This window comes from Leptodactylus fuscus, chromosome 1, assembly GCF_031893055.1.
Source record: "Leptodactylus fuscus isolate aLepFus1 chromosome 1, aLepFus1.hap2, whole genome shotgun sequence".
Lineage (NCBI taxonomy): Eukaryota > Metazoa > Chordata > Amphibia > Anura > Leptodactylidae > Leptodactylus > Leptodactylus fuscus.
In genome coordinates this window covers 95130974-95153473 of record NC_134265.1, presented here as the reverse complement: position 1 = coordinate 95153473, position 22500 = coordinate 95130974, and the positions used below count along the sequence as shown (strand labels likewise).

The 22500-nt window shown below is 52.1% G+C and overlaps 24 non-coding genes and 3 pseudogenes across 24 annotated transcripts; all 27 read left to right on the top strand.

Annotated features, from left to right (window-relative positions):
* The first annotated feature begins 38 nt into the window (after positions 1 to 38).
* LOC142189882 (5S ribosomal RNA) lies at positions 39 to 157 on the top strand. The gene has a single exon (XR_012713831.1). It is a non-coding gene; the product is annotated as a 5S ribosomal RNA (ribosomal RNA).
* Positions 158 to 872: 715 nt separating this feature from the next.
* Positions 873 to 991, top strand: LOC142189870 (5S ribosomal RNA). The gene has a single exon (XR_012713820.1). It is a non-coding gene; the product is annotated as a 5S ribosomal RNA (ribosomal RNA).
* A 715-nt stretch (positions 992 to 1706) lies between these two features.
* LOC142190067 (5S ribosomal RNA) lies at positions 1707 to 1825 on the top strand. Its single transcript, XR_012714003.1, has one exon. It is a non-coding gene; the product is annotated as a 5S ribosomal RNA (ribosomal RNA).
* A 714-nt stretch (positions 1826 to 2539) lies between these two features.
* Positions 2540 to 2658, top strand: LOC142189859 (5S ribosomal RNA). The gene has a single exon (XR_012713809.1). It is a non-coding gene; the product is annotated as a 5S ribosomal RNA (ribosomal RNA).
* A 714-nt stretch (positions 2659 to 3372) lies between these two features.
* LOC142190170 (5S ribosomal RNA) lies at positions 3373 to 3491 on the top strand. The gene has a single exon (XR_012714099.1). It is a non-coding gene; the product is annotated as a 5S ribosomal RNA (ribosomal RNA).
* Positions 3492 to 4205: 714 nt separating this feature from the next.
* On the top strand, positions 4206 to 4324 carry LOC142189920 (5S ribosomal RNA). The gene has a single exon (XR_012713866.1). It is a non-coding gene; the product is annotated as a 5S ribosomal RNA (ribosomal RNA).
* A 715-nt stretch (positions 4325 to 5039) lies between these two features.
* Positions 5040 to 5158, top strand: LOC142189865 (5S ribosomal RNA). Its single transcript, XR_012713815.1, has one exon. It is a non-coding gene; the product is annotated as a 5S ribosomal RNA (ribosomal RNA).
* A 714-nt stretch (positions 5159 to 5872) lies between these two features.
* On the top strand, positions 5873 to 5991 carry LOC142189848 (5S ribosomal RNA). Its single transcript, XR_012713798.1, has one exon. It is a non-coding gene; the product is annotated as a 5S ribosomal RNA (ribosomal RNA).
* Positions 5992 to 6705: 714 nt separating this feature from the next.
* LOC142190352 (5S ribosomal RNA) lies at positions 6706 to 6814 on the top strand (annotated as a pseudogene).
* A 715-nt stretch (positions 6815 to 7529) lies between these two features.
* LOC142190532 (5S ribosomal RNA) lies at positions 7530 to 7638 on the top strand (annotated as a pseudogene).
* Positions 7639 to 8353: 715 nt separating this feature from the next.
* On the top strand, positions 8354 to 8472 carry LOC142189832 (5S ribosomal RNA). The gene has a single exon (XR_012713783.1). It is a non-coding gene; the product is annotated as a 5S ribosomal RNA (ribosomal RNA).
* Positions 8473 to 9186: 714 nt separating this feature from the next.
* Positions 9187 to 9305, top strand: LOC142189836 (5S ribosomal RNA). The gene has a single exon (XR_012713787.1). It is a non-coding gene; the product is annotated as a 5S ribosomal RNA (ribosomal RNA).
* A 715-nt stretch (positions 9306 to 10020) lies between these two features.
* Positions 10021 to 10139, top strand: LOC142189709 (5S ribosomal RNA). Its single transcript, XR_012713667.1, has one exon. It is a non-coding gene; the product is annotated as a 5S ribosomal RNA (ribosomal RNA).
* Positions 10140 to 10853: 714 nt separating this feature from the next.
* LOC142190529 (5S ribosomal RNA) lies at positions 10854 to 10962 on the top strand (annotated as a pseudogene).
* Positions 10963 to 11676: 714 nt separating this feature from the next.
* LOC142189824 (5S ribosomal RNA) lies at positions 11677 to 11795 on the top strand. Its single transcript, XR_012713776.1, has one exon. It is a non-coding gene; the product is annotated as a 5S ribosomal RNA (ribosomal RNA).
* Positions 11796 to 12509: 714 nt separating this feature from the next.
* LOC142189817 (5S ribosomal RNA) lies at positions 12510 to 12628 on the top strand. The gene has a single exon (XR_012713769.1). It is a non-coding gene; the product is annotated as a 5S ribosomal RNA (ribosomal RNA).
* A 715-nt stretch (positions 12629 to 13343) lies between these two features.
* LOC142189811 (5S ribosomal RNA) lies at positions 13344 to 13462 on the top strand. Its single transcript, XR_012713764.1, has one exon. It is a non-coding gene; the product is annotated as a 5S ribosomal RNA (ribosomal RNA).
* A 714-nt stretch (positions 13463 to 14176) lies between these two features.
* On the top strand, positions 14177 to 14295 carry LOC142190017 (5S ribosomal RNA). Its single transcript, XR_012713956.1, has one exon. It is a non-coding gene; the product is annotated as a 5S ribosomal RNA (ribosomal RNA).
* Positions 14296 to 15009: 714 nt separating this feature from the next.
* On the top strand, positions 15010 to 15128 carry LOC142190169 (5S ribosomal RNA). Its single transcript, XR_012714098.1, has one exon. It is a non-coding gene; the product is annotated as a 5S ribosomal RNA (ribosomal RNA).
* A 715-nt stretch (positions 15129 to 15843) lies between these two features.
* LOC142189800 (5S ribosomal RNA) lies at positions 15844 to 15962 on the top strand. The gene has a single exon (XR_012713753.1). It is a non-coding gene; the product is annotated as a 5S ribosomal RNA (ribosomal RNA).
* Positions 15963 to 16676: 714 nt separating this feature from the next.
* On the top strand, positions 16677 to 16795 carry LOC142190318 (5S ribosomal RNA). Its single transcript, XR_012714232.1, has one exon. It is a non-coding gene; the product is annotated as a 5S ribosomal RNA (ribosomal RNA).
* A 714-nt stretch (positions 16796 to 17509) lies between these two features.
* On the top strand, positions 17510 to 17628 carry LOC142189712 (5S ribosomal RNA). The gene has a single exon (XR_012713670.1). It is a non-coding gene; the product is annotated as a 5S ribosomal RNA (ribosomal RNA).
* Positions 17629 to 18342: 714 nt separating this feature from the next.
* On the top strand, positions 18343 to 18461 carry LOC142189778 (5S ribosomal RNA). The gene has a single exon (XR_012713733.1). It is a non-coding gene; the product is annotated as a 5S ribosomal RNA (ribosomal RNA).
* Positions 18462 to 19176: 715 nt separating this feature from the next.
* LOC142189788 (5S ribosomal RNA) lies at positions 19177 to 19295 on the top strand. The gene has a single exon (XR_012713742.1). It is a non-coding gene; the product is annotated as a 5S ribosomal RNA (ribosomal RNA).
* A 715-nt stretch (positions 19296 to 20010) lies between these two features.
* On the top strand, positions 20011 to 20129 carry LOC142189776 (5S ribosomal RNA). The gene has a single exon (XR_012713731.1). It is a non-coding gene; the product is annotated as a 5S ribosomal RNA (ribosomal RNA).
* Positions 20130 to 20843: 714 nt separating this feature from the next.
* On the top strand, positions 20844 to 20962 carry LOC142189740 (5S ribosomal RNA). The gene has a single exon (XR_012713697.1). It is a non-coding gene; the product is annotated as a 5S ribosomal RNA (ribosomal RNA).
* Positions 20963 to 21676: 714 nt separating this feature from the next.
* Positions 21677 to 21795, top strand: LOC142189739 (5S ribosomal RNA). Its single transcript, XR_012713696.1, has one exon. It is a non-coding gene; the product is annotated as a 5S ribosomal RNA (ribosomal RNA).
* The last annotated feature ends 705 nt before the right edge of the window (positions 21796 to 22500 follow it).

Genomic DNA, 22500 nt, shown 5'->3' with positions numbered 1-22500 from the left:
TGCAAAGTAGAAGAGGAGTAAGTGAGAAGCTTGTCTCCGCCTACGGCCACACCACCCTGAACACGCCCGATCTCGTCTGATCTCGGAAGCTAAGCAGGGTCGGGCCTGGTTAGTACTTGGATGGGAGACCGCCTGGGAATACCAGGTGCTGTAGGCTTTTGCTTTTCCTCACTTCCACCAGCAGGGGTCACTCTCCTCTATGCCATTTTTACATTCACTTTTTACACTGCACACTTGCTTCTTTTACATTCGCTTTCTCTCTTGCACTCTTTAGGCCTTGCAAAATCCTAGTATTCTCAGTCTTACCGCTATCACTCTTAGCAGCCGCAGCGGGCGTGGTGGCCACCAGCGTTGTGGCTTTTTTCTTTTAATAATAGCAGGCTTCATTTCCATAGTATCTGGGCCTCCCGCCGGGCTGGAAGCCATAGCTAGTAACCTGCAGACCAATTTACAGGGCAACACAGGCTGAACATCTTTGCAGACAACGCACCCTAAGAAAAGAGAAGCTGACTGAAAAGCAGCTTCGCTTCCAGGCACGGGCAACCATCTCAACTTCTTCCTTAGCCGACTACTGGACAATGGGCTCTGGTCCAGCTTGCTCTTTCTTTCACCCCCGGGATGGTTTCTTAGCCCTGCGCAGACCTTGCGCCCAGCCCTTTTGAAAGAGGGCGGCTGCGGCCTGTGACTGGTTGCTGAACAACACCTGTGGGTATAAGGGCCGCCCCCCAGCTCTTGCACTGCTCCTGTTGGAGTATGAAGTTCCCTTAAGAGAAGGCAAAAAGTGAAGAAGAAGGTCTAGCGTGAAGTAGTGCAAAGAGCTGCCAGCAGCCAGGCTGCAAAGTAGAAGAGGAGTAAGTGAGAAGCCTGTCTCTGCCTACGGCCACACCACCCTGAACACGCCCGATCTCGTCTGATCTCGGAAGCTAAGCAGGGTCGGGCCTGGTTAGTACTTGGATGGGAGACCGCCTGGGAATACCAGGTGCTGTAGGCTTTTGCTTTTCCTCACTTCCACCAGCAGGGGTCACTCTCCTCTATGCCATTTTTACATTCACTTTTTACACTGCACACTTGCTTCTTTTACATTCGCTTTCTCTCTTGCACTCTTTAGGCCTTGCAAAATCCTAGTATTCTCAGTCTTACCGCTATCACTCTTAGCAGCCGCAGCGGGCGTGGTGGCCACCAGCGTTGTGGCTTTTTACTTTTAATAATAGCAGGCTTCATTTCCATAGTATCTGGGCCTCCCGCCGGGCTGGAAGCCATAGCTAGTAACCTGCAGACCAATTTACAGGGCAACACAGGCTGAACATCTTTGCAGACAACGCGCCCTAAGAAAAGAGAAGCTGACTGAAAAGCAGCTTCGCTTCCAGGCACGGGCAACCATCTCAACTTCTTCCTTAGCCGACTACTGGACAATGGGCTCTGGTCCAGCTTGCTCTTTCTTTCACCCCCGGGATGGTTTCTTAGCCCTGCGCAGACCTTGCGCCCAGCCCTTTTGAAAGAGGGCGGCTGCGGCCTGTGACTGGTTGCTGAACAACACCTGTGGGTATAAGGGCCGCCCCCCAGCTCTTGCACTGCTCCTGTTGGAGTATGAAGTTCCCTTAAGAGAAGGCAAAAAGTGAAGAAGAAGGTCTAGCGTGAAGTAGTGCAAAGAGCTGCCAGCAGCCAGGCTGCAAAGTAGAAGAGGAGTAAGTGAGAAGCCTGTCTCTGCCTATGGCCACACCACCCTGAACACGCTCGATCTCGTCTGACCTCGGAAGCTAAGCAGGGTCGGGCCTGGTTAGTACTTGGATGGGAGACCGCCTGGGAATACCAGGTGCTGTAGGCTTTTGCTTTTCCTCACTTCCACCAGCAGGGGTCACTCTCCTCTATGCCATTTTTACATTCACTTTTTACACTGCACACTTGCTTCTTTTACATTCGCTTTCTCTCTTGCACTCTTTAGGCCTTGCAAAATCCTAGTATTCTCAGTCTTACCGCTATCACTCTTAGCAGCCGCAGCGGGCGTGGTGGCCACCAGCGTTGTGGCTTTTTACTTTTAATAATAGCAGGCTTCATTTCCATAGTATCTGGGCCTCCCGCCGGGCTGGAAGCCATAGCTAGTAACCTGCAGACCAATTTACAGGGCAACACAGGCTGAACATCTTTGCAGACAACGCGCCCTAAGAAAAGAGAAGCTGACTGAAAAGCAGCTTCGCTTCCAGGCACGGGCAACCATCTCAACTTCTTCCTTAGCCGACTCCTGGACAATGGGCTCTGGTCCAGCTTGCTCTTTCTTTCACCCCCGGGATGGTTTCTTAGCCCTGCGCAGACCTTGCGCCCAGCCCTTTTGAAAGAGGGCGGCTGCGGCCTGTGACTGGTTGCTGAACAACACCTGTGGGTATAAGGGCCGCCCCCAGCTCTTGCACTGCTCCTGTTGGAGTATGAAGTTCCCTTAAGAGAAGGCAAAAAGTGAAGAAAAAGGTCTAGCGTGAAGTAGTGCAAAGAGCTGCCAGCAGCCAGGCTGCAAAGTAGAAGAGGAGTAAGTGAGAAGCCTGTCTCTGCCTACGGCCACACCACCCTGAACACGCCCGATCTCGTCTGATCTCGGAAGCTAAGCAGGGTCGGGCCTGGTTAGTACTTGGATGGGAGACCGCCTGGGAATACCAGGTGCTGTAGGCTTTTGCTTTTCCTCACTTCCACCAGCAGGGGTCACTCTCCTCTATGCCATTTTTACATTCACTTTTTACACTGCACACTTGCTTCTTTTACATTCGCTTTCTCTCTTGCACTCTTTAGGCCTTGCAAAATCCTAGTATTCTCAGTCTTACCGCTATCACTCTTAGCAGCCGCAGCGGGCGTGGTGGCCACCAGCGTTGTGGCTTTTTTCTTTTAATAATAGCAGGCTTCATTTCCATAGTATCTGGGCCTCCCGCCGGGCTGGAAGCCATAGCTAGTAACCTGCAGACCAATTTACAGGGCAACACAGGCTGAACATCTTTGCAGACAACGCGCCCTAAGAAAAGAGAAGCTGACTGAAAAGCAGCTTCGCTTCCAGGCACGGGCAACCATCTCAACTTCTTCCTTAGCCGACTACTGGACAATGGGCTCTGGTCCAGCTTGCTCTTTCTTTCACCCCCGGGATGGTTTCTTAGCCCTGCGCAGACCTTGCGCCCAGCCCTTTTGAAAGAGGGCGGCTGCGGCCTGTGACTGGTTGCTGAACAACACCTGTGGGTATAAGGGCCGCCCCCAGCTCTTGCACTGCTCCTGTTGGAGTATGAAGTTCCCTTAAGAGAAGGCAAAAAGTGAAGAAAAAGGTCTAGCGTGAAGTAGTGCAAAGAGCTGCCAGCAGCCAGGCTGCAAAGTAGAAGAGGAGTAAGTGAGAAATTTGTCTCCGCCTATGGCCACACCACCCTGAACACGCCCGATCTCGTCTGATCTCGGAAGCTAAGCAGGGTCGGGCCTGGTTAGTACTTGGAAGGGAGACTGCCTGGGAATACCAGGTGCTGTAGGCTTTTGCTTTTCCTCACTTCCACCAGCAGGGGTCACTCTCCTCTATGCCATTTTTACATTCACTTTTTACACTGCACACTTGCTTCTTTTACATTCGCTTTCTCTCTTGCACTCTTTAGGCCTTGCAAAATCCTAGTATTCTCAGTCTTACCGCTATCACTCTTAGCAGCCGCAGCGGGCGTGGTGGCCACCAGCGTTGTGGCTTTTTACTTTTAATAATAGCAGGCTTCATTTCCATAGTATCTGGGCCTCCCGCCGGGCTGGAAGCCATAGCTAGTAACCTGCAGACCAATTTACAGGGCAACACAGGCTGAACATCTTTGCAGACAACGCGCCCTAAGAAAAGAGAAGCTGACTGAAAAGCAGCTTCGCTTCCAGGCACGGGCAACCATCTCAACTTCTTCCTTAGCCGACTACTGGACAATGGGCTCTGGTCCAGCTTGCTCTTTCTTTCACCCCCGGGATGGTTTCTTAGCCCTGCGCAGACCTTGCGCCCAGCCCTTTTGAAAGAGGGCGGCTGCGGCCTGTGACTGGTTGCTGAACAACACCTGTGGGTATAAGGGCCGCCCCCAGCTCTAGCACTGCTCCTGTTGGAGTATGAAGTTCCCTTAAGAGAAGGCAAAAAGTGAAGAAAAAGGTCTAGCGTGAAGTAGTGCAAAGGGCTGCCAGCAGCCAGGCTGCAAAGTAGAAGAGGAGTAAGTGAGAAGCCTGTCTCTGCCTACGGCCACACCACCCTAAACACGCCCGATCTCGTCTGATCTCGGAAGCTAAGCAGGGTCGGGCCTGGTTAGTACTTGGATGGGAGACCGCCTGGGAATACCAGGTGCTGTAGGCTTTTGCTTTTCCTCACTTCCACCAGCAGGGGTCACTCTCCTCTATGCCATTTTTACATTCACTTTTTACACTGCACACTTGCTTCTTTTACATTCGCTTTCTCTCTTGCACTCTTTAGGCCTTGCAAAATCCTAGTATTCTCAGTCTTACCGCTATCACTCTTAGCAGCCGCAGCGGGCGTGGTGGCCACCAGCGTTGTGGCTTTTTACTTTTAATAATAGCAGGCTTCATTTCCATAGTATCTGGGCCTCCCGCCGGGCTGGAAGCCATAGCTAGTAACCTGCAGACCAATTTACAGGGCAACACAGGCTGAACATCTTTGCAGACAACGCGCCCTAAGAAAAGAGAAGCTGACTTAAAAGCAGCTTCGCTTCCAGGCACGGGCAACCATCTCAACTTCTTCCTTAGCCGACTACTGGACAATGGGCTCTGGTCCAGCTTGCTCTTTCTTTCACCCCCGGGATGGTTTCTTAGCCCTGCGCAGACCTTGCGCCCAGCCCTTTTGAAAGAGGGCGGCTGCGGCCTGTGACTAGTTGCTGAACAACACCTGTGGGTATAAGGGCCGCCCCCCAGCTCTTGCACTGCTCCTGTTGGAGTATGAAGTTCCCTTAAGAGAAGGCAAAAAGTGAAGAAGAAGGTCTAGCGTGAAGTAGTGCAAAGAGCTGCCAGCAGCCAGGCTGCAAAGTAGAAGAGGAGTAAGTGAGAAGCCTGTCTCTGCCTACGGCCACACCACCCTGAACACGCCCGATCTCGTCTGATCTTGGAAGCTAAGCAGGGTCGGGCCTGGTTAGTACTTGGATGGGAGACCGCCTGGGAATACCAGGTGCTGTAGGCTTTTGCTTTTCCTCACTTCCACCAGCAGGGGTCACTCTCCTCTATGCCATTTTTACATTCACTTTTTACACTGCACACTTGCTTCTTTTACATTCGCTTTCTCTCTTGCACTCTTTAGGCCTTGCAAAATCCTAGTATTCTCAGTCTTACCGCTATCACTCTTAGCAGCCGCAGCGGGCGTGGTGGCCACCAGCGTTGTGGCTTTTTACTTTTAATAATAGCAGGCTTCATTTCCATAGTATCTGGGCCTCCCGCCGGGCTGGAAGCCATAGCTAGTAACCTGCAGTCCAATTTACAGGGCAACACAGGCTGAACATCTTTGCAGACAACGCGCCCTAAAAAAAGAGAAGCTGACTGAAAAGCAGCTTCGCTTCCAGGCACGGGCAACCATCTCAACTTCTTCCTTAGCCGACTCCTGGACAATGGGCTCTGGTCCAGCTTGCTCTTTCTTTCACCCCCGGGATGGTTTCTTAGCCCTGCGCAGACCTTGCGCCCAGCCCTTTTGAAAGAGGGCGGCTGCGGCCTGTGACTGGTTGCTGAACAACACCTGTGGGTATAAGGGCCGCCCCCAGCTCTTTCACTGCTCCTGTTGGAGTATGAAGTTCCCTTAAGAGAAGGCAAAAAGTGAAGAAAAAGGTCTAGCGTGAAGTAGTGCAAAGAGCTGCCAGCAGCCAGGCTGCAAAGTAGAAGAGGAGTAAGTGAGAAGATTGTCTCCGCCTACGGCCACACCACCCTGAACACGCCCGATCTCGTCTGATCTCGGAAGCTAAGCAGGGTCGGGCCTGGTTAGTACTTGGATGGGAGACCGCCTGGGAATACCAGGTGCTGTAGGCTTTTGCTTTTCCTCACTTCCACCAGCAGGGGTCACTCTCCTCTATGCCATTTTTACATTCACTTTTTACACTGCACACTTGCTTCTTTTACATTCGCTTTCTCTCTTGCACTCTTTAGGCCTTGCAAAATCCTAGTATTCTCAGTCTTACCGCTATCACTCTTAGCAGCCGCAGCGGGCGTGGTGGCCACCAGCGTTGTGGCTTTTTACTTTTAATAATAGCAGGCTTCATTTCCATAGTATCTGGGCCTCCCGCCGGGCTGGAAGCCATAGCTAGTAACCTGCAGACCAATTTACAGGGCAACACAGGCTGAACATCTTTGCAGACAACGTGCCCTAAGAAAAGAGAAGCTGACTGAAAAGCAGCTTCGCTTCCAGGCACGGGCAACCATCTCAACTTCTTCCTTAGCCGACTCCTGGACAATGGGCTCTGGTCCAGCTTGCTCTTTCTTTCACCCCCGGGATGGTTTCTTAGCCCTGCGCAGACCTTGCGCCCAGCCCTTTTGAAAGAGGGCGGCTGCGGCCTGTGACTGGTTGCTGAACAACACCTGTGGGTATAAGGGCCGCCCCCAGCTCTTGCACTGCTCCTGTTGGAGTATGAAGTTCCCTTAAGAGAAGGCAAAAAGTGAAGAAAAAGGTCTAGCGTGAAGTAGTGCAAAGGGCTGCCAGCAGCCAGGCTGCAAAGTAGAAGAGGAGTAAGTGAGAAGCCTGTCTCTGCCTACGGCCACACCACCCTGAACACGCCTGATCTCGGAAGCTAAGCAGGGTCGGGCCTGGTTAGTACTTGGATGGGAGACCGCCTGGGAATACCAGGTGCTGTAGGCTTTTGCTTTTCCTCACTTCCACCAGCAGGGGTCACTCTCCTCTATGCCATTTTTACATTCACTTTTTACACTGCACACTTGCTTCTTTTACATTCGCTTTCTCTCTTGCACTCTTTAGGCCTTGCAAAATCCTAGTATTCTCAGTCTTACCGCTATCACTCTTAGCAGCCGCAGCGGGCGTGGTGGCCACCAGCGTTGTGGCTTTTTACTTTTAATAATAGCAGGCTTCATTTCCATAGTATCTGGGCCTCCCGCCGGGCTGGAAGCCATAGCTAGTAACCTGCAGACCAATTTACAGGGCAACACAGGCTGAACATCTTTGCAGACAACGCGCCCTAAGAAAAGAGAAGCTGACTAAAAAGCAGCTTCGCTTCCAGGCACGGGCAACCATCTCAACTTCTTCCTTAGCCGACTCCTGGACAATGGGCTCTGGTCCAGCTTGCTCTTTCTTTCACCCCCGGGATGGTTTCTTAGCCCTGCGCAGACCTTGCGCCCAGCCCTTTTGAAAGAGGGCGGCTGCGGCCTGTGACTGGTTGCTGAACAACACCTGTGGGTATAAGGGCTGCCCCCCAGCTCTTGAACTGCTCCTGTTGGAGTATGAAGTTCCCTTAAGAGAAGGCAAAAAGTGAAGAAAAAGGTCTAGCGTGAAGTAGTGCAAAGAGCTGCCAGCAGCCAGGCTGCAAAGTAGAAGAGGAGTAAGTGAGAAGACTGTCTCTGCCTACGGCCACACCACCCTGAACACGTCTGATCTCGGAAACTAAGCAGGGTCGGGCCTGGTTAGTACTTGGATGGGAGACCGCCTGGGAATACCAGGTGCTGTAGGCTTTTGCTTTTCCTCACTTCCACCAGCAGGGGTCACTCTCCTCTATGCCATTTTTACATTCACTTTTTACACTGCACACTTGCTTCTTTTACATTCGCTTTCTCTCTTGCACTCTTTAGGCCTTGCAAAATCCTAGTATTCTCAGTCTTACCGCTATCACTCTTAGCAGCCGCAGCGGGCGTGGTGGCCACCAGCGTTGTGGCTTTTTACTTTTAATAATAGCAGGCTTCATTTCCATAGTATCTGGGCCTCCCGCCGGGCTGGAAGCCATAGCTAGTAACCTGCAGACCAATTTACAGGGCAACACAGGCTGAACATCTTTGCAGACAACGCGCCCTAAGAAAAGAGAAGCTGACTGAAAAGCAGCTTCGCTTCCAGGCACGGGCAACCATCTCAACTTCTTCCTTAGCCGACTACTGGACAATGGGCTCTGGTCCAGCTTGCTCTTTCTTTCACCCCCGGGATGGTTTCTTAGCCCTGCGCAGACCTTGCGCCCAGCCCTTTTGAAAGAGGGCGGCTGCGGCCTGTGACTGGTTGCTGAACAACACCTGTGGGTATAAGGGCCGCCCCCCAGCTCTTGCACTGCTCCTGTTGGAGTATGAAGTTCCCTTAAGAGAAGGCAAAAAGTGAAGAAGAAGGTCTAGCGTGAAGTAGTGCAAAGAGCTGCCAGCAGCCAGGCTGCAAAGTAGAAGAGGAGTAAGTGAGAAGCCTGTCTCTGCCTACGGCCACACCACCCTGAACACGCCCGATCTTGTCTGATCTCGGAAGCTAAGCAGGGTTGGGCCTGGTTAGTACTTGGATGGGAGACCGCCTGGGAATACCAGGTGCTGTAGGCTTTTGCTTTTCCTCACTTCCACCAGCAGGGGTCACTCTCCTCTATGCCATTTTTACATTCACTTTTTACACTGCACACTTGCTTCTTTTACATTCGCTTTCTCTCTTGCACTCTTTAGGCCTTGCAAAATCCTAGTATTCTCAGTCTTACCGCTATCACTCTTAGCAGCCGCAGCGGGCGTGGTGGCCACCAGCGTTGTGGCTTTTTACTTTTAATAATAGCAGGCTTCATTTCCATAGTATCTGGGCCTCCCGCCGGGCTGGAAGCCATAGCTAGTAACCTGCAGTCCAATTTACAGGGCAACACAGGCTGAACATCTTTGCAGACAACGCGCCCTAAGAAAAGAGAAGCTGACTGAAAAGCAGCTTCGCTTCCAGGCACGGGCAACCATCTCAACTTCTTCCTTAGCCGACTCCTGGACAATGGGCTCTGGTCCAGCTTGCTCTTTCTTTCACCCCCGGGATGGTTTCTTAGCCCTGCGCAGACCTTGCGCCCAGCCCTTTTGAAAGAGGGCGGCTGCGGCCTGTGACTGGTTGCTGAACAACACCTGTGGGTATAAGGGCCGCCCCCAGCTCTTGCACTGCTCCTGTTGGAGTATGAAGTTCCCTTAAGAGAAGGCAAAAAGTGAAGAAAAAGGTCTAGGGTGAAGTAGTGCAAAGAGCTGCCAGCAGCCAGGCTGCAAAGTAGAAGAGGAGTAAGTGAGAAATTTGTCTCCGCCTACGGCCACACCACCCTGAACACGCCCGATCTCGTCTGATCTCGGAAGCTAAGCAGGGTCGGGCCTGGTTAGTACTTGGATGGGAGACCGCCTGGGAATACCAGGTGCTGTAGGCTTTTGCTTTTCCTCACTTCCACCAGCAGGGGTCACTCTCCTCTATGCCATTTTTACATTCACTTTTTACACTGCACACTTGCTTCTTTTACATTCGCTTTCTCTCTTGCACTCTTTAGGCCTTGCAAAATCCTTGTATTCTCAGTCTTACCGCTATCACTCTTAGCAGCCGCAGCGGGCGTGGTGGCCACCAGCGTTGTGGCTTTTTACTTTTAATAATAGCAGGCTTCATTTCCATAGTATCTGGGCCTCCCGCCGGGCTGGAAGCCATAGCTAGTAACCTGCAGACCAATTTACAGGGCAACACAGGCTGAACATCTTTGCAGACAACGCGCCCTAAGAAAAGAGAAGCTGACTGAAAAGCAGCTTCGCTTCCAGGCACGGGCAACCATCTCAACTTCTTCCTTAGCCGACTACTGGACAATGGGCTCTGGTCCAGCTTGCTCTTTCTTTCACCCCCGGGATGGTTTCTTAGCCCTGCGCAGACCTTGCGCCCAGCCCTTTTGAAAGAGGGCGGCTGCGGCCTGTGACTGGTTGCTGAACAACACCTGTGGGTATAAGGGCCGCCCCCCAGCTCTTGCACTGCTCCTGTTGGAGTATGAAGTTCCCTTAAGAGAAGGCAAAAAGTGAAGAAGAAGGTCTAGCGTGAAGTAGTGCAAAGAGCTGCCAGCAGCCAGGCTGCAAAGTAGAAGAGGAGTAAGTGAGAAGCCTGTCTCTGCCTACGGCCACACCACCCTGAACACGCCCGATCTCGTCTGATCTCGGAAGCTAAGCAGGGTCGGGCCTGGTTAGTACTTGGATGGGAGACCGCCTGGGAATTCCAGGTGCTGTAGGCTTTTGCTTTTCCTCACTTCCACCAGCAGGGGTCACTCTCCTCTATGCCATTTTTACATTCACTTTTTACACTGCACACTTGCTTCTTTTACATTCGCTTTCTCTCTTGCACTCTTTAGGCCTTGCAAAATCCTAGTATTCTCAGTCTTACCGCTATCACTCTTAGCAGCCGCAGCGGGCGTGGTGGCCACCAGCGTTGTGGCTTTTTACTTTTAATAATAGCAGGCTTCATTTCCATAGTATCTGGGCCTCCCGCCGGGCTGGAAGCCATAGCTAGTAACCTGCAGACCAATTTACAGGGCAACACAGGCTGAACATCTTTGCAGACAACGTGCCCTAAGAAAAGAGAAGCTGACTGAAAAGCAGCTTCGCTTCCAGGCACGGGCAACCATCTCAACTTCTTCCTTAGCCGACTCCTGGACAATGGGCTCTGGTCCAGCTTGATCTTTCTTTCACCCCCGGGATGGTTTCTTAGCCCTGCGCAGACCTTGCGCCCAGCCCTTTTGAAAGAGGGCGGCTGCGGCCTGTGACTGGTTGCTGAACAACACCTGTGGGTATAAGGGCCGCCCCCAGCTCTTGCACTGCTCCTGTTGGAGTATGAAGTTCCCTTAAGAGAAGGCAAAAAGTGAAGAAAAAGGTCTAGCGTGAAGTAGTGCAAAGGGCTGCCAGCAGCCAGGCTGCAAAGTAGAAGAGGAGTAAGTGAGAAGCCTGTCTCTGCCTACGGCTACACCACCCTGAACTCGTCTGATCTCGGAAGCTAAGCAGGGTCGGGCCTGGTTAGTACTTGGATGGGAGACCGCCTGGGAATACCAGGTGCTGTAGGCTTTTGCTTTTCCTCACTTCCACCAGCAGGGGTCACTCTCCTCTATGCCATTTTTACATTCACTTTTTACACTGCACACTTGCTTCTTTTACATTCGCTTTCTCTCTTGCACTCTTTAGGCCTTGCAAAATCCTAGTATTCTCAGTCTTACCGCTATCACTCTTAGCAGCCGCAGCGGGCGTGGTGGCCACCAGCGTTGTGGCTTTTTACTTTTAATAATAGCAGGCTTCATTTCCATAGTATCTGGGCCTCCCGCCGGGCTGGAAGCCATAGCTAGTAACCTGCAGACCAATTTACAGGGCAACACAGGCTGAACATCTTTGCAGACAACGCGCCCTAAGAAAAGAGAAGCTGACTGAAAAGCAGCTTCGCTTCCAGGCACGGGCAACCATCTCAACTTCTTCCTTAGCCGACTCCTGGACAATGGGCTCTGGTCCAGCTTGCTCTTTCTTTCACCCCCGGGATGGTTTCTTAGCCCTGCGCAGACCTTGCGCCCAGCCCTTTTGAAAGAGGGCGGCTGCGGCCTGTGACTGGTTGCTGAACAACACCTGTGGGTATAAGGGCCGCCCCCAGCTCTTGCACTGCTCCTGTTGGAGTATGAAGTTCCCTTAAGAGAAGGCAAAAAGTGAAGAAAAAGGTCTAGCGTGAAGTAGTGCAAAGAGCTGCCAGCAGCCAGGCTGCAAAGTAGAAGAGGAGTAAGTGAGAAGTTTGTCTCCGCCTACGGCCACACCACCCTGAACACGCCCGATCTCGTCTGATCTCGGAAGCTAAGCAGGGTCGGGCCTGGTTAGTACTTGGATGGGAGACCGCCTGGGAATACCAGGTGCTGTAGGCTTTTGCTTTTCCTCACTTCCACCAGCAGGGGTCACTCTCCTCTATGCCATTTTTACATTCACTTTTTACACTGCACACTTGCTTCTTTTACATTCGCTTTCTCTCTTGCACTCTTTAGGCCTTGCAAAATCCTAGTATTCTCAGTCTTACCGCTATCACTCTTAGCAGCCGCAGCGGGCGTGGTGGCCACCAGCGTTGTGGCTTTTTTCTTTTAATAATAGCAGGCTTCATTTCCATAGTATCTGGGCCTCCCGCCGGGCTGGAAGCCATAGCTAGTAACCTGCAGACCAATTTACAGGGCAACACAGGCTGAACATCTTTGCAGACAACGCGCCCTAAGAAAAGAGAAGCTGACTGAAAAGCAGCTTCGCTTCCAGGCACGGGCAACCATCTCAACTTCTTCCTTAGCCGACTACTGGACAATGGGCTCTGGTCCAGCTTGCTCTTTCTTTCACCCCCGGGATGGTTTCTTAGCCCTGCGCAGACCTTGCGCCCAGCCCTTTTGAAAGAGGGCGGCTGCGGCCTGTGACTGGTTGCTGAACAACACCTGTGGGTATAAGGGCTGCCCCCGGCTCTTGCACTGCTCCTGTTGGAGTATGAAGTTCCCTTAAGAGAAGGCAAAAAGTGAAGAAAAAGGTCTAGCGTGAAGTAGTGCAAAGGGCTGCCAGCAGCCAGGCTGCAAAGTAGAAGAGGAGTAAGTGAGAAGCCTGTCTCTGCCTACGGCCACACCACCCTGAACACGCCCGATCTCGTCTGATCTCGGAAGCTAAGCAGGGTCGGGCCTGGTTAGTACTTGCATGGGAGACCGCCTGGGAATACCAGGTGCTGTAGGCTTTTGCTTTTCCTCACTTCCACCAGCAGGGGTCACTCTCCTCTATGCCATTTTTACATTCACTTTTTACACTGCACACTTGCTTCTTTTACATTCGCTTTCTCTCTTGCACTCTTTAGGCCTTGCAAAATCCTAGTATTCTCAGTCTTACCGCTATCACTCTTAGCAGCCGCAGCGGGCGTGGTGGCCACCAGCGTTGTGGCTTTTTACTTTTAATAATAGCAGGCTTCATTTCCATAGTATCTGGGCCTCCCGCCGGGCTGGAAGCCATAGCTAGTAACCTGCAGACCAATTTACAGGGCAACACAGGCTGAACATCTTTGCAGACAACGCGCCCTAAGAAAAGAGAAGCTGACTGAAAAGCAGCTTCGCTTCCAGGCACGGGCAACCATCTCAACTTCTTCCTTAGCCGACTACTGGACAATGGGCTCTGGTCCAGCTTGCTCTTTCTTTCACCCCCGGGATGGTTTCTTAGCCCTGCGCAGACCTTGCGCCCAGCCCTTTTGAAAGAGGGCGGCTGCGGCCTGTGACTGGTTGCTGAACAACACCTGTGGGTATAAGGGCCGCCCCCCAGCTCTTGCACTGCTCCTGTTGGAGTATGAAGTTCCCTTAAGAGAAGGCAAAAAGTGAAGAAGAAGGTCTAGCGTGAAGTAGTGCAAAGAGCTGCCAGCAGCCAGGCTGCAAAGTAGAAGAGGAGTAAGTGAGAAGCCTGTCTCTGCCTACGGCCACACCACCCTGAACACGCCCGATCTCGTCTGATCTCGGAAGCTAAGCAGGGTCGGGCCTGGTTAGTACTTGGATGGGAGACCGCCTGGGAATACCAGGTGCTGTAGGCTTTTGCTTTTCCTCACTTCCACCAGCAGGGGTCACTCTCCTCTATGCCATTTTTACATTCACTTTTTACACTGCACACTTGCTTCTTTTACATTCGCTTTCTCTCTTGCACTCTTTAGGCCTTGCAAAATCCTAGTATTCTCAGTCTTACCGCTATCACTCTTAGCAGCCGCAGCGGGCGTGGTGGCCACCAGCGTTGTGGCTTTTTACTTTTAATAATAGCAGGCTTCATTTCCATAGTATCTGGGCCTCCCGCCGGGCTGGAAGCCATAGCTAGTAACCTGCAGACCAATTTACAGGGCAACACAGGCTGAACATCTTTGCAGACAACGTGCCCTAAGAAAAGAGAAGCTGACTGAAAAGCAGCTTCGCTTCCAGGCACGGGCAACCATCTCAACTTCTTCCTTAGCCGACTCCTGGACAATGGGCTCTGGTCCAGCTTGCTCTTTCTTTCACCCCCGGGATGGTTTCTTAGCCCTGCGCAGACCTTGCGCCCAGCCCTTTTGAAAGAGGGCGGCTGCGGCCTGTGACTGGTTGCTGAACAACACCTGTGGGTATAAGGGCCGCCCCCAGCTCTTGCACTGCTCCTGTTGGAGTATGAAGTTCCCTTAAGAGAAGGCAAAAAGTGAAGAAAAAGGTCTAGCGTGAAGTAGTGCAAAGGGCTGCCAGCAGCCAGGCTGCAAAGTAGAAGAGGAGTAAGTGAGAAGCCTGTCTCTGCCTACGGCCACACCACCCTGAACACGCCCGATCTCGTCTGATCTCGGAAGCTAAGCAGGGTTGTGCCTGGTTAGTACTTGGATGGGAGACCGCCTGGGAATACCAGGTGCTGTAGGCTTTTGCTTTTCCTCACTTCCACCAGCAGGGGTCACTCTCCTCTATGCCATTTTTACATTCACTTTTTACACTGCACACTTGCTTCTTTTACATTCGCTTTCTCTCTTGCACTCTTTAGGCCTTGCAAAATCCTAGTATTCTCAGTCTTACCGCTATCACTCTTAGCAGCCGCAGCGGGCATGGTGGCCACCAGCGTTGTGGCTTTTTACTTTTAATAATAGCAGGCTTCATTTCCATAGTATCTGGGCCTCCCGCCGGGCTGGAAGCCATAGCTAGTAACCTGCAGACCAATTTACAGGGCAACACAGGCTGAACATCTTTGCAGACAACGTGCCCTAAGAAAAGAGAAGCTGACTGAAAAGCAGCTTCGCTTCCAGGCACGGGCAACCATCTCAACTTCTTCCTTAGCCGACTCCTGGACAATGGGCTCTGGTCCAGCTTGCTCTTTCTTTCACCCCCGGGATGGTTTCTTAGCCCTGCGCAGACCTTGCGCCCAGCCCTTTTGAAAGAGGGCGGCTGCGGCCTGTGACTGGTTGCTGAACAACACCTGTGGGTATAAGGGCCGCCCCCAGCTCTTGCACTGCTCCTGTTGGAGTATGAAGTTCCCTTAAGAGAAGGCAAAAAGTGAAGAAAAAGGTCTAGCGTGAAGTAGTGCAAAGAGCTGCCAGCAGCCAGGCTGCAAAGTAGAAGAGGAGTAAGTGAGAAATTTGTCTCCGCCTATGGCCACACCACCCTGAACACGCCCGATCTCGTCTGATCTCGGAAGCTAAGCAGGGTCGGGCCTGGTTAGTACTTGGAAGGGAGACTGCCTGGGAATACCAGGTGCTGTAGGCTTTTGCTTTTCCTCACTTCCACCAGCAGGGGTCACTCTCCTCTATGCCATTTTTACATTCACTTTTTACACTGCACACTTGCTTCTTTTACATTCGCTTTCTCTCTTGCACTCTTTAGGCCTTGCAAAATCCTAGTATTCTCAGTCTTACCGCTATCACTCTTAGCAGCCGCAGCGGGCGTGGTGGCCACCAGCGTTGTGGCTTTTTACTTTTAATAATAGCAGGCTTCATTTCCATAGTATCTGGGCCTCCCGCCGGGCTGGAAGCCATAGCTAGTAACCTGCAGACCAATTTACAGGGCAACACAGGCTGAACATCTTTGCAGACAACGCGCCCTAAGAAAAGAGAAGCTGACTGAAAAGCAGCTTCGCTTCCAGGCACGGGCAACCATCTCAACTTCTTCCTTAGCCGACTACTGGACAATGGGCTCTGGTCCAGCTTGCTCTTTCTTTCACCCCCGGGATGGTTTCTTAGCCCTGCGCAGACCTTGCGCCCAGCCCTTTTGAAAGAGGGCGGCTGCGGCCTGTGACTGGTTGCTGAACAACACCTGTGGGTATAAGGGTCGCCCCCCAGCTCTTGCACTGCTCCTGTTGGAGTATGAAGTTCCCTTAAGAGAAGGCAAAAAGTGAAGAAGAAGGTCTAGCGTGAAGTAGTGCAAAGAGCTGCCAGCAGCCAGGCTGCAAAGTAGAAGAGGAGTAAGTGAGAAGCCTGTCTCTGCCTACGGCCACACCACCCTGAACACGCCCGATCTCGTCTGATCTCGGAAGCTAAGCAGGGTCGGGCCTGGTTAGTACTTGGATGGGAGACCGCCTGGGAATACCAGGTGCTGTAGGCTTTTGCTTTTCCTCACTTCCACCAGCAGGGGTCACTCTCCTCTATGCCATTTTTACATTCACTTTTTACACTGCACACTTGCTTCTTTTACATTCGCTTTCTCTCTTGCACTCTTTAGGCCTTGCAAAATCCTAGTATTCTCAGTCTTACCGCTATCACTCTTAGCAGCCGCAGCGGGCGTGGTGGCCACCAGCGTTGTGGCTTTTTACTTTTAATAATAGCAGGCTTCATTTCCATAGTATCTGGGCCTCCCGCCGGGCTGGAAGCCATAGCTAGTAACCTGCAGACCAATTTACAGGGCAACACAGGCTGAACATCTTTGCAGACAACGTGCCCTAAGAAAAGAGAAGCTGACTGAAAAGCAGCTTCGCTTCCAGGCACGGGCAACCATCTCAACTTCTTCCTTAGCCGACTCCTGGACAATGGGCTCTGGTCCAGCTTGCTCTTTCTTTCACCCCCGGGATGGTTTCTTAGCCCTGCGCAGACCTTGCGCCCAGCCCTTTTGAAAGAGGGCGGCTGCGGCCTGTGACTGGTTGCTGAACAACACCTGTGGGTATAAGGGCCGCCCCCAGCTCTTGCACTGCTCCTGTTGGAGTATGAAGTTCCCTTAAGAGAAGGCAAAAAGTGAAGAAAAAGGTCTAGCGTGAAGTAGTGCAAAGGGCTGCCAGCAGCCAGGCTGCAAAGTAGAAGAGGAGTAAGTGAGAAGCCTGTCTCTGCCTACGGCCACACCACCCTGAACACGACCTTTCTCGTCTGATCTCGGAAGCTAAGCAGGGTCGGGCCTGGTTAGTACTTGGATGGGAGACCGCCTGGGAATACCAGGTGCTGTAGGCTTTTGCTTTTCCTCACTTCCACCAGCAGGGGTCACTCTCCTCTATGCCATTTTTACATTCACTTTTTACACTGCACACTTGCTTCTTTTACATTCGCTTTCTCTCTTGCACTCTTTAGGCCTTGCAAAATCCTAGTATTCTCAGTCTTACCGCTATCACTCTTAGCAGCCGCAGCGGGCGTGGTGGCCACCAGCGTTGTGGCTTTTTACTTTTAATAATAGCAGGCTTCATTTCCATAGTATCTGGGCCTCCCGCCGGGCTGGAAGCCATAGCTAGTAACCTGCAGACCAATTTACAGGGCAACACAGGCTGAACATCTTTGCAGACAACGCGCCCTAAGAAAAGAGAAGCTGACTGAAAAGCAGCTTCGCTTCCAGGCACGGGCAACCATCTCAACTTCTTCCTTAGCCGACTCCTGGACAATGGGCTCTGGTCCAGCTTGCTCTTTCTTTCACCCCCGGGATGGTTTCTTAGCCCTGCGCAGACCTTGCGCCCAGCCCTTTTGAAAGAGGGCGGCTGCGGCCTGTGACTGGTTGCTGAACAACACCTGTGGGTATAAGGGCCGCCCCCAGCTCTTGCACTGCTCCTGTTGGAGTATGAAGTTCCCTTAAGAGAAGGCAAAAAGTGAAGAAAAAGGTCTAGCGTGAAGTAGTGCAGAGAGCTGCCAGCAGCCAGGCTGCAAAGTAGAAGAGGAGTAAGTGAGAAGACTGTCTCTGCCTACAGCCACACCACCCTGAACACGCCCGATCTCGTCTGATCTCGGAAGCTAAGCAGGGTCGGGCCTGGTTAGTACTTGGATGGGAGACCGCCTGGGAATACCAGGTGCTGTAGGCTTTTGCTTTTCCTCACTTCCACCAGCAGGGGTCACTCTCCTCTATGCCATTTTTACATTCACTTTTTACACTGCACACTGGCTTCTTTTACATTCGCTTTCTCTCTTGCACTCTTTAGGCCTTGCAAAATCCTAGTATTCTCAGTCTTACCGCTATCACTCTTAGCAGCCGCAGCGGGCGTGGTGGCCACCAGCGTTGTGGCTTTTTACTTTTAATAATAGCAGGCTTCATTTCCATAGTATCTGGGCCTCCCGCCGGGCTGGAAGCCATAGCTAGTAACCTGCAGACCAATTTACAGGGCAACACAGGCTGAACATCTTTGCAGACAACGTGCCCTAAGAAAAGAGAAGCTGACTGAAAAGCAGCTTCGCTTCCAGGCACGGGCAACCATCTCAACTTCTTCCTTAGCCGACTCCTGGACAATGGGCTCTGGTCCAGCTTGCTCTTTCTTTCACCCCCGGGATGGTTTCTTAGCCCTGCGCAGACCTTGCGCCCAGCCCTTTTGAAAGAGGGCGGCTGCGGCCTGTGACTGGTTGCTGAACAACACCTGTGGGTATAAGGGCCGCCCCCAGCTCTTGCACTGCTCCTGTTGGAGTATGAAGTTCCCTTAAGAGAAGGCAAAAAGTGAAGAAAAAGGTCTAGCGTGAAGTAGTGCAAAGGGCTGCCAGCAGCCAGGCTGCAAAGTAGAAGAGGAGTAAGTGAGAAGCCTGTCTCTGCCTACGGCCACACCACCCTGAACACGCCTGATCTCGTCTGATCTCGGAAGCTAAGCAGGGTCGGGCCTGGTTAGTACTTGGATGGGAGACCGCCTGGGAATACCAGGTGCTGTAGGCTTTTGCTTTTCCTCACTTCCACCAGCAGGGGTCACTCTCCTCTATGCCATTTTTACATTCACTTTTTACACTGCACACTTGCTTCTTTTACATTCGCTTTCTCTCTTGCACTCTTTAGGCCTTGCAAAATCCTAGTATTCTCAGTCTTACCGCTATCACTCTTAGCAGCCGCAGCGGGCGTGGTGGCCACCAGCGTTGTGGCTTTTTACTTTTAATAATAGCAGGCTTCATTTCCATAGTATCTGGGCCTCCCGCCGGGCTGGAAGCCATAGCTAGTAACCTGCAGACCAATTTACAGGGCAACACAGGCTGAACATCTTTGCAGACAACGCGCCCTAAGAAAAGAGAAGCTGACTGAAAAGCAGCTTCGCTTCCAGGCACGGGCAACCATCTCAACTTCTTCCTTAGCCGACTACTGGACAATGGGCTCTGGTCCAGCTTGCTCTTTCTTTCACCCCCGGGATGGTTTCTTAGCCCTGCGCAGACCTTGCGCCCAGCCCTTTTGAAAGAGGGCGGCTGCGGCCTGTGACTGGTTGCTGAACAACACCTGTGGGTATAAGGGCCGCCCCCCAGCTCTTGCACTGCTCCTGTTGGAGTATGAAGTTCCCTTAAGAGAAGGCAAAAAGTGAAGAAGAAGGTCTAGCGTGAAGTAGTGCAAAGAGCTGCCAGCAGCCAGGCTGCAAAGTAGAAGAGGAGTAAGTGAGAAGCCTGTCTCTGCCTACGGCCACACCACCCTGAACACGCCCGATCTCGTCTGATCTCGGAAGCTAAGCAGGGTCGGGCCTGGTTAGTACTTGGATGGGAGACCGCCTGGGAATACCAGGTGCTGTAGGCTTTTGCTTTTCCTCACTTCCACCAGCAGGGGTCACTCTCCTCTATGCCATTTTTACATTCACTTTTTACACTGCACACTTGCTTCTTTTACATTCGCTTTCTCTCTTGCACTCTTTAGGCCTTGCAAAATCCTAGTATTCTCAGTCTTACCGCTATCACTCTTAGCAGCCGCAGCGGGCGTGGTGGCCACCAGCGTTGTGGCTTTTTACTTTTAATAATAGCAGGCTTTATTTCCATAGTATCTGGGCCTCCCGCCGGGCTGGAAGCCATAGCTAGTAACCTGCAGACCAATTTACAGGGCAACACAGGCTGAACATCTTTGCAGACAACGTGCCCTAAGAAAAGAGAAGCTGACTGAAAAGCAGCTTCGCTTCCAGGCACGGGCAACCATCTCAACTTCTTCCTTAGCCGACTCCTGGACAATGGGCTCTGGTCCAGCTTGCTCTTTCTTTCACCCCCGGGATGGTTTCTTAGCCCTGCGCAGACCTTGCGCCCAGCCCTTTTGAAAGAGGGCGGCTGCGGCCTGTGACTGGTTGCTGAACAACACCTGTGGGTATAAGGGCCGCCCCCCAGCTCTTGCACTGCTCCTGTTGGAGTATGAAGTTCCCTTAAGAGAAGGCAAAAAGTGAAGAAAAAGGTCTAGCATGAAGTAGTGCAAAGAGCTGCCAGCAGCCAGGCTGCAAAGTAGAAGAGGAGTAAGTGAGAAGTTTGTCTCTGCCTACGGCCACACCACCCTGAACACGCCCGATCTCGTCTGATCTCGGAAGCTAAGCAGGGTCGGGCCTGGTTAGTACTTGGATGGGAGACCGCCTGGGAATACCAGGTGCTGTAGGCTTTTGCTTTTCCTCACTTCCACCAGCAGGGGTCACTCTCCTCTATGCCATTTTTACATTCACTTTTTACACTGCACACTGGCTTCTTTTACATTCGCTTTCTCTCTTGCACTCTTTAGGCCTTGCAAAATCCTAGTATTCTCAGTCTTACCGCTATCACTCTTAGCAGCCGCAGCGGGCGTGGTGGCCACCAGCGTTGTGGCTTTTTACTTTTAATAATAGCAGGCTTCATTTCCATAGTATCTGGGCCTCCCGCCGGGCTGGAAGCCATAGCTAGTAACCTGCAGACCAATTTACAGGGCAACACAGGCTGAACATCTTTGCAGACAACGTGCCCTAAGAAAAGAGAAGCTGACTGAAAAGCAGCTTCGCTTCCAGGCACGGGCAACCATCTCAACTTCTTCCTTAGCCGACTCCTGGACAATGGGCTCTGGTCCAGCTTGCTCTTTCTTTCACCCCCGGGATGGTTTCTTAGCCCTGCGCAGACCTTGCGCCCAGCCCTTTTGAAAGAGGGCGGCTGCGGCCTGTGACTGGTTGCTGAACAACACCTGTGGGTATAAGGGCCGCCCCCAGCTCTTGCACTGCTCCTGTTGGAGTATGAAGTTCCCTTAAGAGAAGGCAAAAAGTGAAGAAAAAGGTCTAGCGTGAAGTAGTGCAAAGAGCTGCCAGCAGCCAGGCTGCAAAGTAGAAGAGGAGTAAGTGAGAAATCTGTCTCCGCCTACGGCCACACCACCCTGAACACGCCCGATCTCGTCTGATCTCGGAAGCTAAACAGGGTCGGGCCTGGTTAGTACTTGGATGGGAGACCGCCTGGGAATACCAGGTGCTGTAGGCTTTTGCTTTTCCTCACTTCCACCAGCAGGGGTCACTCTCCTCTATGCCATTTTTACATTCACTTTTTACACTGCACACTTGCTTCTTTTACATTCGCTTTCTCTCTTGCACTCTTTAGGCCTTGCAAAATCCTAGTATTCTCAGTCTTACCGCTATCACTCTTAGCAGCCGCAGCGGGCGTGGTGGCCACCAGCGTTGTGGCTTTTTACTTTTAATAATAGCAGGCTTCATTTCCATAGTATCTGGGCCTCCCGCCGGGCTGGAAGCCATAGCTAGTAACCTGCAGACCAATTTACAGGGCAACACAGGCTGAACATCTTTGCAGACAACGTGCCCTAAGAAAAGAGAAGCTGACTGAAAAGCAGCTTCGCTTCCAGGCACGGGCAACCATCTCAACTTCTTCCTTAGCCGACTCCTGGACAATGGGCTCTGGTCCAGCTTGCTCTTTCTTTCACCCCCGGGATGGTTTCTTAGCCCTGCGCAGACCTTGCGCCCAGCCCTTTTGAAAGAGGGCGGCTGCGGCCTGTGACTGGTTGCTGAACAACACCTGTGGGTATAAGGGCCGCCCCCAGCTCTTGCACTGCTCCTGTTGGAGTATGAAGTTCCCTTAAGAGAAGGCAAAAAGTGAAGAAAAAGGTCTAGCGTGAAGTAGTGCAAAGAGCTGCCAGCAGCCAGGCTGCAAAGTAGAAGAGGAGTAAGTGAGAAATCTGTCTCCGCCTACGGCCACACCACCCTGAACACGCCCGATCTCGTCTGATCTCGGAAGCTAAACAGGGTCGGGCCTGGTTAGTACTTGGATGGGAGACCGCCTGGGAATACCAGGTGCTGTAGGCTTTTGCTTTTCCTCACTTCCACCAGCAGGGGTCACTCTCCTCTATGCCATTTTTACATTCACTTTTTACACTGCACACTTGCTTCTTTTACATTCGCTTTCTCTCTTGCACTCTTTAGGCCTTGCAAAATCCTAGTATTCTCAGTCTTACCGCTATCACTCTTAGCAGCCGCAGCGGGCGTGGTGGCCACCAGCGTTGTGGCTTTTTACTTTTAATAATAGCAGGCTTCATTTCCATAGTATCTGGGCCTCCCGCCGGGCTGGAAGCCATAGCTAGTAACCTGCAGACCAATTTACAGGGCAACACAGGCTGAACATCTTTGCAGACAACGTGCCCTAAGAAAAGAGAAGCTGACTGAAAAGCAGCTTCGCTTCCAGGCACGGGCAACCATCTCAACTTCTTCCTTAGCCGACTCCTGGACAATGGGCTCTGGTCCAGCTTGCTCTTTCTTTCACCCCCGGGATGGTTTCTTAGCCCTGCGCAGACCTTGCGCCCAGCCCTTTTGAAAGAGGGCGGCTGCGGCCTGTGACTGGTTGCTGAACAACACCTGTGGGTATAAGGGCCGCCCCCAGCTCTTGCACTGCTCCTGTTGGAGTATGAAGTTCCCTTAAGAGAAGGCAAAAAGTGAAGAAAAAGGTCTAGCGTGAAGTAGTGCAAAGAGCTGCCAGCAGCCAGGCTGCAAAGTAGAAGAGGAGTAAGTGAGAAG